At 34.3% G+C, this 16,939-nt stretch overlaps 1 protein-coding gene and 1 pseudogene across 3 annotated transcripts in view; one reads left to right on the forward strand and one right to left on the reverse strand.

Moving 5' to 3' along the window:
- The window catches only part of LOC143225348 (uncharacterized), a 97,874-nt gene that overhangs the window by 59,148 nt on the left and 21,787 nt on the right, over positions 1-16,939 (reverse strand). The gene's annotated exons all lie outside the window — the stretch shown is intronic.
- LOC143227386 (beta-1,4-galactosyltransferase 5-like) lies at positions 697-14,279 on the forward strand (annotated as a pseudogene). Its single transcript, XR_013014993.1, has 6 exons — positions 697-1,142; positions 2,195-2,426; positions 2,969-3,151; positions 6,367-6,489; positions 7,571-7,666; positions 14,171-14,279. The product of XR_013014993.1 is annotated as a beta-1,4-galactosyltransferase 5-like (transcript).

Below are 16,939 nucleotides of genomic sequence, written 5' to 3' on the forward strand. Positions count from 1 at the left end.
ATATAATTTCCTGAAAAAGAGCTAGGACTTTACAATATATTTTTATAGGTGCATGTACATCAAAGTATTGATGTGTGAATATTTTTAACCCTTAAATAGGAGCCATCATCAATTTATACTGCTACCCACAACATTCATGCTGTTTAAAGGTTAAAGTCTGTTAGATTGTACTATAAACATTATAAATATAAAAATGCTTTGTTTCTGAAACTGTGCCAGTCATTTTTCTATCTAAAATTTATTTCATATTTGACAACCAGGTGTATATTTTTAGATTCATTCCCATTTAGTTTGTTGCTTAGGGGTGTAGACTAATTGGCAAGCTACCCACCATTCAGTCATACACAAAAGTTCAGAAAAGGAACACAGAATAAATGTAAACAATTGATATATTTTTGCAAATGCTTTATCACATATCATTCTCTTTTTCAGTTTTGAAAATATGCTAACATTCTGTATTAATCTCCAGTATTTCATGTATTGTAAAGTATTGTATTAGTTTTGAAGGCTTGATGAATATTGACAGTGTTCATTCATATAAAATTAAGAACCTTGTATGGTTTTCTAAAACTTGTAAATATTTTGCTTGGATACTTGAATCACATAAGTGACTGTCATATCTTAGACATATCGAGAAAACACAAGTGACCAGTATTTCATTAAAGGAATTTACAGTTTTACACTGTTTGATTTATGTGGGAGGTAGCATATATACCACTATATATATTTGATATACATTTTGGTTCTAATAAAATACAGTGCATACTTCTACCAGTCTACATGTTTTTATCTTTCCAAAGTTTCTGCATGTATGTACATATTAGCATAACCAAAAATGGCAACAATGGAAGACCTGAGTGAACTGTGGTTATGAAGACTTGACTTCTACGTAATGAATACAAAGTTTCTAAAACTTGTGCGCTGGATTCCTCAGTTCAGTCGCTTAAACAGCAATGTTGTGAAAGTTTTACTAGTGGTAATGATTATAATATGTATATTTCTACCTCTGCGTTGTCCTTCTGGCCATGGATACAGTTACGTAACTTTTTCTCATCTTGAAGAGAATGTTTATGTGTGTAGCAGCGAGGAAAAAGAAGGCTCAACCTTTTTGCAAACTTGTCCACTAATTCCTAAACATTTAGGTAATTTCGCTGTGTCAACATTTGTCAAAATAAGTTTATCTTTCCAGAGTTTCTGCATGTATGTACATATTAGCATTAGCAAAAATGGAAACAATGGAAGACCTGAGTGAACTGTGGTTATGAAAACTTGACTTCTAGATAATGAATACAAAGTTTCTAAGACTAGACTTTGAGTAGTCTACAAACTAAAGAATGGAAAAAAATGATATATGTGTGTATTGTCTGAAGTATAATTTAATAAAATGGTTATTTGTTCCAAAACATAACAAGATAACAACAAGGTTCTGCTGTACTTACCTGTGTAAATCTAATGTGACCAACTCACAATGGTTCAAAGATAAGTGTAAAGGCTTTGATACTCATGGTGGGCTGAGTAGAGATAGCCCATTGTATATTCTGCCCTTAACCAGAAACTAATGTGGCAAAGTTTACTAAATAGTCCCTTAATTTTTCAGTCTCTAAGCCTTATTTGTTACATTTGATTGGATACATATGCATAGTTATTTGAGAAAAATGTACTTTGTTCTCTCCAATGTTTTTCAGTTTTCTATCAACATAATGTAATATATTTTATTTCTTATAGATTGTTTTATTTTAAATTTAAACTAAAGCTACCTATAAACGAAAAGAAGTTGGGACAATGAATTAATGTGAGAACAAATATTTTAAAATGTACTAAGATGAATAACCACCTCATAATCACAAATTGTGTTACAGACATGAGTATGTTTCTCAACTTGTCTGTGTGTTTTACAAGATTATCAAATAATTATACTTGTACAAATCTGGAAAGATGTATTTTAAATAAAAGAATATAGCTGGATATATTCTAGAGCACTTTTGTGTTTGCTGATATTTAATGTTTGCAATTAATATTTTTTGTAATTTTTATTTAACATGCTTTTCACAGTTGTAATGATAATATACACCTTTTTCGTAATTTTGAAGACAAATTGTTATGATGATTGTTTGTTACCGTGTTATTCTTAAGTATACATCACTACACTCATTTTTTATAGTTTTGTTTCTTTGTATAATCTTGTTTTTTTCAGAAATATATTCTTCTGTTAAAACATATGTGAATGAAACATATCTGAAGACCCTACATGAAATACTGTCCATCAAGCCTGGTGGTCAGTGGAAACCAATACACTGTAACTCTCAACATCACGTGGCACTAATAGTTCCATACAGAGACAGAAAGTTGCAGCTGAATATATTTCTGAAACACATTCATCCTTTTCTTCAAAACTTTTGAATTATAAAGTATATGTTGTTGAGCAGGTATGTGATTAAATGTTCTGAAAATGTGTACTTTAATGTGATTATTTTCAGAAGCCATGAGTATTTTGGCAAAAGACTTGGTACTCTTATCTCTTTATAATGAATTTGATGTTTGTATTCCTGTAACATAGATGGTTTTCTGTTCTGATTATTCAGTTTATGCTATATTAACTTAAAGTTTGGAGATGACTTGTTTCGATAATGAAAACAAAAGTACAAAGTTTTAACAAAATTATGATAACATAATCTTGTTAAAACATTTATATTACTTATCCATTCAAGACAGTATCCAAACTTTAATTTTTTAAAAATTAGGTTCCTTGTCATCAAACTTAAATATTGCATTAAGCAAGCCAGTAGTGTATGTGTTTCTCATTATTGAGTTGATTTTGAGCTCTGAACTGCAAGTGGCTTCTTATGGTCAAGTTCACATAAGAACCAAGTAAAATTGCACAGTCTGGAACTTTCCTGATTCACTCATACTGTTGCAAGCTTCTACAACAAGGAAAGTATATCTATATCTGTGCTTTTATGTATAAAAGAGTACCATGCACAAATTTAATAGAGCTAAACTCTTCAACATTGGATTTGTAGAAGCACTGAAGGACTCTAACTACTGTTGTTTTGTCTACTGTGGATTTGCTTCCAAAAAGTCCCCATCACATCTATACTTGTTCCAAACAACCCAGACATATGTGTTCAGCACTGGGCACTTTCATATACGTGTAAGAAAATTAAAATCTTTTTTTTTTTTTTATGAAGATACAAAAGTACTTTATTACTTACAATGTGTTTGTTATTCAACTGAATAGATAAAGATAATGCAAATAATAGTTTTATTGTGAATGGAAATAAGTAATTATTGTACCTGTTTATGTACCTGTGACATTAAATAGGTTTGTCAAAGAACAAAATTACACTATTATGTATGCTATTACTTTGGAAATTTTATATGGATGTCTCAATAATTGGACTTTTACTGTTTTGTAATCTTGTATTTTTTGTCTCCACTTTTCTCTTTGCATTTGTTTTAATGTAATTGCTTTTACAAATACATTTAACTTCTGACACTTTATATTTGTTCAGGGGTCAAAATGCACATGCTGTAACCATTTTTACAAATTTCCGTTTTAAATGGTATTTTGTTTCTGACATCAGATTAACCAAATATTCATTTTACACTAATTACTAATTTAGTGACAGTTCATGGTTGACGAGAGTAAACACTAGATGGCAGTATACAATATCAAAAAAACTGAAGATAATTACTTCAAATATTCTGGTTATCATAAAAATGCAATATTCAAACTGCATGATAAACAAATATATTTTAATTCATTACATGAATATTACTTTGCATTATGGCTTGTTAGACTGATGTACAAGGGCTGTTCAAAAAAATACGCGGACTGACGTCATAAAACAAAATGTACTTTATTTAGAAGTTACATGTCAAGGACCCATTCAAAGTACTCTCCTCCCCAACGCACACACGTATCCCAACTGTTTCCACTTGTTGAAACAGTCCTGGTACGCTTCTTTTGTAATGTCCTCCAGCTCCTTCGTCACATTTGCCTTAATTTCGGGAATCGTCTCAAATTTTCTTCCTTTCAAGGGTATTTTGAGTTTGGGAAACAAGAAAAAATCGCAAGGAGCAAGGTCAGGTGAGTAGGAGGGTGGGGAAGAACAGTGATCGAGTGTTTGGCAAAAAATTTACGAGTTCTGAGGGCCGAATTTCGCAGCAACGCGGTACATCTTCAATTTTTCGGTCAAAATCTCGTAACAAGTTCCAACTGATATCCCACACTCTTCAGCAAGCTCCCTGAACTTCGATTTGCCCGCACCAGGGTGTTGATTTTGTCGACGTGTGGGTCATCAGTTGACGTGGAAGGACGTCCAGGACGCTCATCATCTTCAATGGGCTGTCGACCATCCTTAAAACGTTTATGCCACTTGAAATATGCCGTACGCTTCATAGCAACATCACCGTAAGCCGTGTTAAGCAAAGCAAATGTTTCAGTCGCAGATTTTCCAAGTTTAACACAAAATTTCACAGCAAGTCGTTGCTCCTTCAAGTCATTCATTCTGAAATCCGCCAAACGAAAAAATCGCACTTCACTTAAAACCGCGAAGCTAATACACAAATGAAAATATCTGCAATCGGGAAATGGCGTCGTAATCAGCTGATCTGTGCGAACCTAGCGACACCAAGCGGATTCCTCTGGAACCAACTGGAGCCGCGCAATTCAAACAGTCCGCGTATTTTTTTAACAGACCTCGTGTTAAATTCACAGATATTTAAGTACAAACACTTGCAATCCGTGGATTATAGTCGGAATTCTTCCTCTGATATACTGATTTTTAAAACCTTCCAGCTTTCATTGGACAAGTATTTTTACTTATCATTTCAACACCACTTTGCACTTGGACTTGTTAGCATCAAAATAGACTGACATTTGGAGTACAAATACTTTTCTAATACATTTGATTTTTGTGTAAAATGGGCTTGTACATCTCAGTAAAAGCTTGTCTTACACATGCACAAATCAAAAATATAGTCAACATTCCTTTTTCAGTACAGAGTCAATCCATCAGACTGACTGTATGCACTTTAATTTAATAAACTGGTTTTTTAAAACCTTTCAACCTTCACTTGTATCTTTATTAGTCTAGCAATTTATGCTTAAGTGTTTTTATATTTTTTTTAAGTAAAGAAATTTATTTTAATCAATTGAAATTCAGTGTTATTCACAAAATTCATATGTACATATTTTTATGATTCATTGAATATTTTCAACATATTTCTGGCTCATTTCATTTTACTGTGAGCCCTTACTACATATAACTAGTTAACTGATGTGAATTTTCAACATCACATTTACACTTTTCAGATTTTTTTAATATGCAAATAAGTTTAAATTATTTGTCACTAATTACATTTTTTTAATGAGAAAAAAGTAAAAGTCGTATTTACCAAAGTAAAATAACAGTATAAAGTCTTTTTGTTTACTTGCCATTTTATAGATTTAAGTTTGATTTAGCAGTTCATGAAAATAATGTCTAAGAACTAGGAAAGTTTGTTTTGGAATTTCGCACAAAGCTACTCGAAGGCTATCTGTGCTAGCCGTCCCTAATTTAGCAGTGTGAGACTAGAGGGAAGGCAGCTAGTCAACACCACCCACCGCCAACTCTTGGGCTACTCTTTTACCAACGAATAGTGGGATTGACCGTCACATTATACACCCCCACGGCTGGGAGGGCGAGCGCATGTTTAGTGCCACGCGGGCGCGAACCCGCGACCCTTGGATTATGAGTCGCACGCCTTACGCGCTTGGCCATGCCAGGCCGAACTAGGAAAGACTGATTAATCATGTGGTTTCTTACTGTGTATACAACCAGGTGTTTTCGTGTTTTGTAACTGATGTCAACATTCATAATTTCATGCTTTATAAACATATTTAAAAGGTTAAATAAAAACAGTATAATGTGACACATGGCAATTGTTTTGTAAATTCTAACTATAAAGATAAAACAACCAAAATAATCATAAACGAACATAGTATGAGGGTAAAGTCGACGGAGAATGACGATAAAGTAAAGAAAACAATGATAATCATAACATTTAGCTCAACTGATAGAATATTAGAAAATGTCAGTATTACAAAGTTCACAATCTATCGTGTTTTTTGTCCATTTGTAAGCGTAAATGGAACATGCATATTCGCAGTACTTATGTGTTGCATTTTGGTTATGTTTACAATGTAAATATTTTGAAAGTACCAACTTTATTATGAACTTTAAAATGATTTGTTTCACTGCGGTTTAGTGGTACTTATAATAGCTGGTGAAAGACTGTTTCAGTTTACAACATAATCATCAGAAAAAGTCTGTTCAGCAAAGATGATATGATTTTGTTGATAATTTTATTTCGTTTATCTAGTTTGCCTTATCCAGGGCTGTTTGGTGGAGTAATTGCTATCACTAGACACCAGTTTGAACATGTAAATGGCTTTTCAAATGTATTCTTTGGATGGGGAGGTGAAGATGATGATTTTCATAACAGGTATTTTTTTAAGGTGTTTTATAATGGGTATTTTTTTCAAGGTGTTTTATAATGGGTATTTTTTCAAGGTGTTTTATAATGGGTATTTTTTTTAATTGTGTGACTTCCTTCAAAGTAAAAACCAAGACAACTTTATGAAACCACTAAATAGTATAAACTTGACACAGTCATGTGGTAGCACATAATAGCTGAGAATTGGCTGACATTATTTTATAACCATGGGTTTACTTTTTATAATGTACAGATATCCTTTCATTTTTTGAGCAGTGTACATTTATTTTTAACAAATTAAACCAGGGATTCTAAATCTGTTTTATTCATGCTTTACTCTGAACTTTTTTGGTACTTGCATAAAAAAAAACCAACAAACTTTCAAAACATGCTTTTGCTTTGTTGTCTACTTATAAAGTGGGTTAAAAATTAAATACAGTGATAAGGGTAGACTACTAATTTGTAATATGTATTTCTACATTATTATTTTTGTAATTTCTAATAGTATCAATCAAATGTTTGTACCTCTAAAGGTGAGTTTATCTTACAGGTTGAAAATGAAGCTGTTAGTGCTGGTAAAATATTTATCTAAAAATGTTTAACATAAACATCTATGTTATCATCTTACTTAACCTTTCTGCATTATTTCAGTTCTTCATGGAACTTTCAAATATTTTGATATATGTTTTTGTACAAACCTACATACTAGAAACAAGCTTTACTTCTACATTTATTATGTTTAAGCTGCTTACTTCCACTCCTTTAACTCTGAAGGAGAAAGCCTAGGAACTGCTCTACGTTAAATACCACTCTATTCAAGCTGTTGTTTCCTCGTGTGACAGAACCATAATAATAACTCTACAATCAGAAAGTTCTCAAACATGGGTCCTACTCGGATAACCAAAATTACTGCTCTTTATTGGGTCTGAACAACCAACCTTAATAATTCTTACACAAAAACTATAGTCAGATGTTACACTATTCAGTTGAAACGAAAAACCTGAAAATATCCAGTTCTGAAAAACGTGTTATGTACAGTGATTCTGCCATTCAGGATATTTAATGATTTCATGTAGTTTTCTTTGTTCAGGATACTGAACAAGGGGTATTCGATCACCCGTTGGGAACCTAGTCTGTCTCGTTACACTGTGTTGTTTCATTCCAAAGCTGTTCCCAGTCCAAATAGGTTTGTGAATCTTTTCTTCATTAGAGATATATAATGTCAAGTAATCTATCATTTAATAAGTAAGGTTACTGTATGACAGGTGTAGCTATCTAATATTTTTGGAGAAAATTAGGAAGAGAGAACAGCTGTATATGTAGGAACAGTTATTATGTGAAAATTAACATTCAAACTTTGTTTTTCTACAGGACAAACTTAAGTTACTAACAAGGAATTGTGAGTAAAAGTAGCCACATTTGATAATGTTGGCTGAACATTAATGTTGCTGAATGTGTAATATTGATTATTTCAAACTGCTAATAATTCAAAATTTTCCACAGAGATTATTCCAAAATATAATTCATGTAGTTTCAGATGACCTGGTGATAGCTAAAGTCTTGTAATTTTGAGATTAAAATTACAAAATTTAGAACTTCAAGAGTATTATTTGGCTTTATTTGTGACATAAATATACAACTAAATCATGTTTAAATGTGACTGTAATTTTTGTATGTGGCTAAGAAGTGGTAAATAATTAAAAACATTTTGTATTTTTATAAGTACTTACTTGCTCAATTAATAAAATTATACTTTAATAGCTTAAATATATGAAGAGACTTAAATTATGAATCAATTTTGTTCATTCTTTGTGAGTGTAACTTCAACTTGTATTCTCACGTAACAAGATGTTTTTAATTAACATTTTTTTTATTTCCGTTCGGATACACTTTTTTAGACCTGGCTGTCAATGATATAACATTGATGGGCTAAACAATCTGAAATATAAGGTTGTAGAGAGGAAACAAAGACCGTTGTATTCATTGTTGCTTGTATATGTTAAACCCAAGTAATAAAAACAGTTGGAGGAGGTGATAACCATACCAGGTTTGGATTTTTAAACAAAAGTATATTAAGTTGTTCATATTTCATTATATTGTTGAGTAATGTTAAGTCTGTGCATTTATTTCTGTGAGAATTTCTTACCCAGAAAAAGGTTCTTAAAGTTGGATACATATGTCATGTTAGTTTGTTTGGTAAAACCTCATGTGTCATGAAATGTCCTGATTTAGTTATAAACATCTTGTGATACTTCTTAATGATAAAATAAAATATAAAGATGTCCAATATAATTTTATATAAAAAAACAATAGTAATAATGATGAAAAATAAATTATTGTTGAAAGTTATGTGAGTAAACCTAAAACAGATAATGCATGGAGAAATTCACCGTCTGTGTGGGTGCTGTAACTGAACTATGCAAAAGCTGAAAATACAGTTTATTATACTGTTAAAAAATGTATTGATAAATATTAACGAATAACAAATAGTGGATAAAATATATGTTTCTTCTATATGGTCGTGGAGATTTCTTTTTTCACTCAAGCAATACCTATAATGTAAGCCTTTTCTAACTGTTAAATGCCTTTCATGTCCTCTCCATATGGAATCATCCAGTTTTGGTATTTTTTTAACTGTAATCATGAAGGTATCACAGTACAAGGGACTGGGAAATAAAAACATTATTGATGGATAAGCTAAATTAGGAACAAATATAAATTTAATGAACAAAATAAAAGTTTTATTCTCGGAAGGTGTCATCAGTTTTTGTTTTTACTAACTGTACTTTAAATGTTTGTACCTACTGTATTATAACATGTACTTAATGTTTGTACCTACTGTAGTATAACATGTACTTAATGTTTGTACCTACCGTATTCGCCTGGCATGGCCAGGTGGTTAAGGAACTCAACTCGCAATCTGAGGGTCATGGGTTTGAATCCCTGTCGCACCAAACTGTCAGTCATAGGGGTGTTGTAATGTCACAGTCAACCCCACTATTTTTGGTAAAAGAGTTAGCAGTGGGTACCGATGACTGACTACCTTACCTCTAGTCTTACACTGCTAAATTAGGGACAGCTAGCACAGATAGCTTTTGTGTTGCTTTGCGCAAAATTTAAAGAAAAACAAACCAAACCTACTGTATTATAACACATGCTTTCAGTGTTTGTACCTACTGTATTATAACACGTGCTTCAAATGTTTGTACCTACTGTATTGTAACACGTGCTTTAAATGCTGTTCAGCTCATGTTGAAAATCTGAAGTCCAATAGCTCATCTACAAAAAAGGAGACAATGCATGTTCTCTGAATGAAAAAGAAAGTAACACCAGGTTTGTTGTTAGTGACATAAAATATTGCTCCAACCTGCACAAAACTATCAACAATAGATGATCCATACTTTAGAGGAGAGAAAACTAACAAATATACACTCTTTTAAAGGACCACTGTGGTACGTAACTTGTTCAATCTGTCAAGTATAAACTGATTTAAAGGACCACTGTGGTACATAACTTGTTCAATCTGTCAAGTATAAACTGATTTAAAGGACCACTGTATCGCATAACTTGTTCAATCTGTTAAGTATAAACTGATTTCAAGGACCACCACAGCACTTGTTCAATTTACGAAGTATAAGGTGATTTAAAGGACCACTGTAATACATAATCTGTTCAGTCTATCAAGTCCAAGTATAAACTGTTTTAAAGGACGATTGGAGAATGAGAAGAGCCATTTAATTTGCACCTTTATGTACGCGATTTCTAATTTTAAAGGGGACGTAGTTGTCGAAGACTGACCTTTTTAAATTTGTAAAAAAACACAAAAAAACTGAAAAGGTAAAATAAGGGTGACCATGTTGACAACATCCGACAAATGCATTCATGTTTTCTTACAGCTTTCAGTTACAACAGGAAGTGTTCGTACACCTGCGTCCCGAGTAATTTTTTTTCTCATAACTTAAAAAATATCACGATTAGGCTGATAGACGTATAGTTTGTTATAAATATTACAATAACACACATCTACATCAATTTTATGCAAGTTAAACGACAAATGAACTGTTTATAAACAAATAACCAAAAATATGAGGAGGAAAAAGTGTTCGTACGTGTGAAATATTTGTTTAGTTTGGCGAATAAACTACATTATACCATTCCAGAACTAAACGCTGGGTTCATAATAATTGGAATTTAGCCAGCAAAATATTTACTTCCGGCAACTTAGCGCCGTCTCCGTCATTATCTGCTTGGTCATCATGGCGAACAGGAAACAACTGTCCAGTGATTTAAAAAACTGAATTAATGTAAAATACAAGGCTTGTGTGTCTCTTTCCAGTATTGCTACATAACTTAATGTGCCGAAATCTACTGTTTAAAGCATAGTTGCCAAGGCGCAGATAGCCTTCGAGTAGCTTTGCACGAAATTTAAAAGAACAATAATTGACAAGTTTAAGCTTATAGGATCCACTGCTAACTTCCTCGTTCCGAACGCCCCACCAAATTTCCAGAGAGAAACAAGAGGAAGGTTCTCAGAGAAGTTAGCATGAACCCTCGTTTAACATGTAATGACATACAGAAACTGGGGTTAAAGTAGGCACCTCTACAGTTACGAACATGTTACGCTCTTCTGGGTTCAAAGCATGCCGTCCTCACAGAACTCCATATTTAAAGCCTGTTCATTTAAAAGCACGATTGAGGTATGCAAGAAAACATGTAGATAAACCATTTCCCTACTGGAAGAGTATTCTTTGGTCAGACGAAACTAAAATCGAGAATTTCGGGCACAATGATGTTCGCTATATTTTCCGTATTAAGGGGGAACGAAATCTTCCAAAGAACACCGTCCCTACATTTAAACACAGAGGTGGCTCGATCATGCTATGAGGTTTGTTCAGCTCTTCTGGTGTAAGCAGCCTTCACCGCGTCAACGGAATCATGAAAAAAGAAGCGTACGTTGATATATTAGGCACTTATATCCAGAATGATGCTCGGAACTTGCGGATTGGGCGTCGTTGGATCTTCAATCGTGACAAGGATTCTAAGCACACATCGAAATATATGCAATCCTGGTTGCAAGGGATGCATATAAGCGTTCTGGAGTGGCCATCGCAGTCACCCGATCTCAACCCATTTGAAAACGTTTGGCAGGAGTTGAATACCAGGGTTCACCAGTGTCATCCGAAGATCTTGCAAGATTTGGAGGCCTTCTGTAAAAAAGAATGGAAGAAACTACCAGTCGAGGACTGTCAAACGATCATGGAGAACTATGAGGAAAGATTGCGCCAAGTAATTCACCTGAAAGGCTACACAACTGTCCATTAAAGTAGACGCACGAATAATTTCTGCACCTTCTATGTTTTGTTATTTGTTTATAAATAGTTTATTTGTCATTCAATTTACATAAAAATTTATGTAGACGTGTATTAGAGTAATATTTATAATATACTCTACTTTCATTATCCTAATCATGATACCTTTTAAGTTATGAGGAAACAACTACTCACGACGCAGGGGTACGAACACTTTCTGTTGTAACTGTATATATGTTTTTCTTAAAGAGTGTCAGGCCGAAGTGTTCTTACATCTTGCCCTCGTTTTTTTACAGAATGTTAGGCCTAAAAGTTCTCGCAACTTACCTGTGTTTTTCGTACAGAATGTTAGGCTTTTGTAAAGAAAGACACTCCTTTACAGTTGACATCAAATAGAAATTACATTATCTTTCTAAGGATGTTTATTTCGTGAATTTAAAAAGCTGTGCTTTGTATTGTTTTGATGGAAAGTATTATTCTAGGCATAATTTAAACATTTTGGAGTATGCCTTTCCTTTGTAAAGTACTGCTGGCATTAGGCAGTGGTAAAGTATGTGTACTTTGGGAGGTATAAGTTGGATCTGATGGTTACATCGGTTTATGTCCACGTATTAGACTCTGACTTATAACTACGTGATTTTTTTCTTTTTCATTATTTCTCGTGGATATATTTTATTCACACATTTAGATCTACACCGTTAACCAAAATCTTAAGGCCAATGAACATAAAAAAAAGGGCCCGGCATGGCCAAGCGCGTAAGGCGTGCGACTCGTATTCCGAGGGTCGCGGGTTCGCGCCCGCGTCGCGCTAAACATGCTCGCCCTCCCAGCCGTGGGGGCGTATAATGTGACGGTCAATCCCACTATTCGTTGGTAAAAGAATAGCCCAAGAGTTGGCGTTGGGTGGTGATGACTAGCTGCCTTCCCTCTAGTCTTACACTGCTAAATTAGGGACGGCTAGCACAGTTAGCCCTCGAGTAGCTTTGTGCGAAATTCAAAAACAAACAAACAAACATAAAGGAAAAATATGCAACCATTTATTTGAGTAGAGCTTCGAAAGATGAAAATAATAAAAGGGAAAATAAAAATAAGACTTTTTTAGCATTTAATTGGGAAAATGTCAACACAATGAAATTAGCCTAAATACTAGCGACTCCAGTTGGTTCCAGGGGAATCCGCTCGGTGTCGCTAGGTTCGCACAAATCAGCTGATTACGACGCCATTTCCCGATTGCAGATATCTTCATTTGTGTATTAACTACGCGGTTTCAAGTGAAGTGCGATTTTTTCGTCTGGCGGATTTCAGAATGAATGACCTGAAGGAGCAACGACTTCCTGTGAAATTTTGTGTTAAACTTGGAAAATCTGCGACTGAAACTTTTGCTATGCTTAACACGGCTTACGGTGATGTTGCATGTTGCTATGAAGTGTACGGCATGTTTCAAGTGGCATGAACGTTTTAAGGATGGTCAACAGACCATTGAAGATGATGAGCGTCCTGGACGTCCTTCCACGTCAACTGACGAGCCACAAGTCGACAAAATCAACACACTGGTGTTACGAGATTTTGACCGAAAAATTAAAGATACACAGCGTTGCTGCGAAATTTGTGCCTCAGAACTCGTAAGTTTTTGGCCAAACACTCGATCACTGTTCTTCCCCACCCCTACTTACCTGACCTTGCTCCTTGCGATTTTTTCTTGTTCCCCAAACTCAAAAGACCCTTGAAAGGAAGAAGATTTGAGACGATTCCCCGAGATTAAGGCAAATGCGACGAAGGAGCTGGAGAACATTACAAAAGAAGCGTACCAGGACTGTTTCAACAAGTGGAAACACCGTTGGGATAAGTGTGTGCGTTGGGGAGGAGAGTACTTTGAAGGGGTCCCAGACCTGTAACTTCTAAATAAAGTACAATTTGTTTTATAACGTCAGTCCGCGTATTTTTTTAACAGCCCTCGTAGGCTACAACAGTATGTGTTGTTGATCACAAATTGTTTTGGAATACTTTTTGGTTCACAATGGATATGCATATTACCATTGACATTGATTGATTTTTGCAAACAGCTATTATAGCAACAACCTTAATGAAACTTTTCCAACGACTGGAAACTAATTCTTTTAAAATGGATTGAAACCAGTCTCGAATGGTTTTCAACCAATCAGAATGCAGCATATCAATAAAGGTATTTATGATTTCATGTTTACGTGGTAATGGATTTAGGGCCAATGATAACTTTCTGACAATCTTTGTCTAAATGTAGACATAGAGTTTAGTATGCTTGACTGTTTTACCAACATTGTTTTAATGAATTTCAGTGTTTTTCTAATCATCATAACCATATATAATCCGTATTATTTTATTTTTGTTTCTGTATTTTTCAGACTGCAAAATAAAGCGTGTTCTATTAAGCTGTACACAAAAGAGAAAACTCGCAAAAAAGAACCAACGAAAGGATTTGGATTTAGTGATCAAGACTGGAAAGTTGACTAATATTCTCACAACATGATCTTCCAAATCAAAACCCATCTCCGACATCAGAGTCACTTGTACTGCATCTGACTCTGACAAGATTGAAGTTGAACCAAACTCCACACCTACAAATACCACTTTGTCCACTTCAAGGTCAGAACATCATGATGGCGTTGAGGTGTCACAGGCTGGCTCAACTGGCACAAGTCTCACAACTGATCTCATTTTGCCTGTAAATTCTCCTGATATCTCTAGTGTTAATGTTGATGCAAGTTGCTGTACAAGACAGTCTGAAGTTGAAATAATTGCTGAAAATGAAAATCTACTTGACTATAGTGAAATGCTTCAGTCTACAAAACATGGAGAAACTAAAGCAAAAGATCCAGGATTGTGACTTGATTTCTCTGGTGATGATGTGGCTTATAGGGTTGCTTGTGGACCCACTGAGCGTCAACACCACAATGGTCCATTTGTCACGTCTTGCCGGACTTTTAATAGTGACAAACCAACGAGACACTGTTTACAAAAACTTTTATTTGGGGTAAAAGCCAATGGTGAGAAATACAAGAGAGAGCGGTTATTGTATTCACCATCAACAGGGCCAGGTTATTGCTTTGTTTGTAAATTTTTTGTCCCTAAATTTTACTAGCGTTTTGTTGGGTTCAGTGATTTGCGAAATACTATTGTAATTGATCATCATGAAAGAAACACTACTTACAAAGACTCTATGCTAAGATACGTACCTCGCAGACAAGGTTTAGGCTTGCGACAACAGTTGGAAAACAAATTAAAGAAGAGTGCAATTACTGGGAACATGTCTTGGAGCATATAATAGTTGTTATTCGTACGTTAGCTAAACGTGTCTGGCTTTTTGAGAAACAGATGAAAAATTTGTTTCACTACAGAATGGGAAATTTTTTAGGGCTGCTTAAGCTCATATGTCAGTTTGATCCATTATTAGCAAGGCACATTTCGAAATATGGAAATCCTTATTACTTGTCTAAAACCACCTGTAAAGCACGCATTGAACCAATGGCTCAGAAGGTCCACGAGTTTATTGTTGATGAAGTAATTTCTTTTGGTTATTTTAACTTGTCAGTTGACTCGACGCCAAATCTATCACGTATAGATCAGTTAAGTGTTATAATTCGATACTTTGGAACTGAAAAGTCATACTAGTGAGGAAATGGCAAACCAGGTATTGAGTACTTACGTGAAGTTTGCAAACTTAATTTTTCAGAATGTAGGGGTCAGTCTTACGACAATGCTGCTAACATATCTGGGCGTTATTAGGGGATGCACCAAAGGATTTTAAAAGAAAATAATTTTGCCATATATGTGCCCTGTTCAGCCCATTCACTAAATCTGGTAGGCCGAAATGCTGTTGAAGACCAGTCACAAAAGGAAGAAACTAGAAAACAAACAGACAATATTGCAAATAAGATGTAAGAGCTAGAATTTGTTTTTATGTTGATTATGTGGGATGCGATTTTGTAAAAGTTTCCTGATGTAAGTCATGTTCTGCAAAATGAGGATGTCAACTTAGAAACGTGCAGATATGTACGGGTCATTAGCTGACCAACTACGCACTTTAACGGATGACCGTGAAAGATTTGAAGCGATTGCAAAGAAAACATTACCAGTTGTTTATTACAGTACAGCTCAAACTCGCAAACGTGTCAGAAAGAAGGTACTCAATGATAGAGATGCACAAGAAGTAGATCTGAATCCCAGAGATAAATTTCGTATCACCACCTTCTCCACAACTGTTGACAAACTAGAAACCCAAATGAGAAATAGCAAACAATTTTTTTCTAAGTGTTGTGCCAGATGATGTCACTTCATCTGCTGAAACTGAAAGTTACTCCCAGTGTTTCCAAAAGCTTATTGATGCTTACCCAGAGGACTTGGACACACACCTCTCTGACAAGTTTCAGCAGTTTCACTCATACGTACACAATACGTTTAGTGCAACAAAAACTGTAAAAACCAGATTCAGTTATGCTGAACTTTATAAAATAATTTTAGAAGACAAAATTGATTGTGCGTAGACATTTCATTGCGTATATTTTTAACATTAATAGTGACAAATTGCCCAGATGAGTATTCATTTTCTCAACTCAAGCGTATTAAAAATCCCAACGGAACAACTATGCAACAGGAGTGGCTGGATTCCTTGTATCTGCGAAGTATAGAAGCAGATTTCTTACAGCAAATTAGTTTTGAGGACTTTATCAAAGACTTTTCAATTAAAAAACGTAGAAGAAAACATTTTAAAATTTAAATAAATATTAAGGTATAAGTAAATAATTTGCTTACAGGGTTTTAAGTTCGAAGTGAGAACTTGTTAACATCAAAGTGAGAATTGTTAACTCAGAGTGAAAACAAATATACAGTAAAAATAATTCTTTTATAATTATCATTAATCAAAGAAGTAATTTCCCTCGTCATTTCTAAATAAAAGGCCCTAATCATAGCTTGATTTTTATTCATGTCCAATCTGTGAAATAAATAAAATAAAAACGTTTTTATATAATATTGTTGTGGGGTCTGACCTGAAGAAAACTGAAAAAGGGTAATAAATTTTCAGACTTTTATTTCACTTTCAGCACTTATTGAGTCTTAATGTCTTGTCAGTAAAGCAATGGAGGGGCCGAGGGGAGTCACCATTGTTGGGCTGT

The sequence above is a fragment of the Tachypleus tridentatus genome, chromosome 9 (genome assembly GCF_004210375.1).
Source record: "Tachypleus tridentatus isolate NWPU-2018 chromosome 9, ASM421037v1, whole genome shotgun sequence".
Classification (NCBI taxonomy): Eukaryota; Metazoa; Arthropoda; class Merostomata; order Xiphosura; family Limulidae; genus Tachypleus; species Tachypleus tridentatus.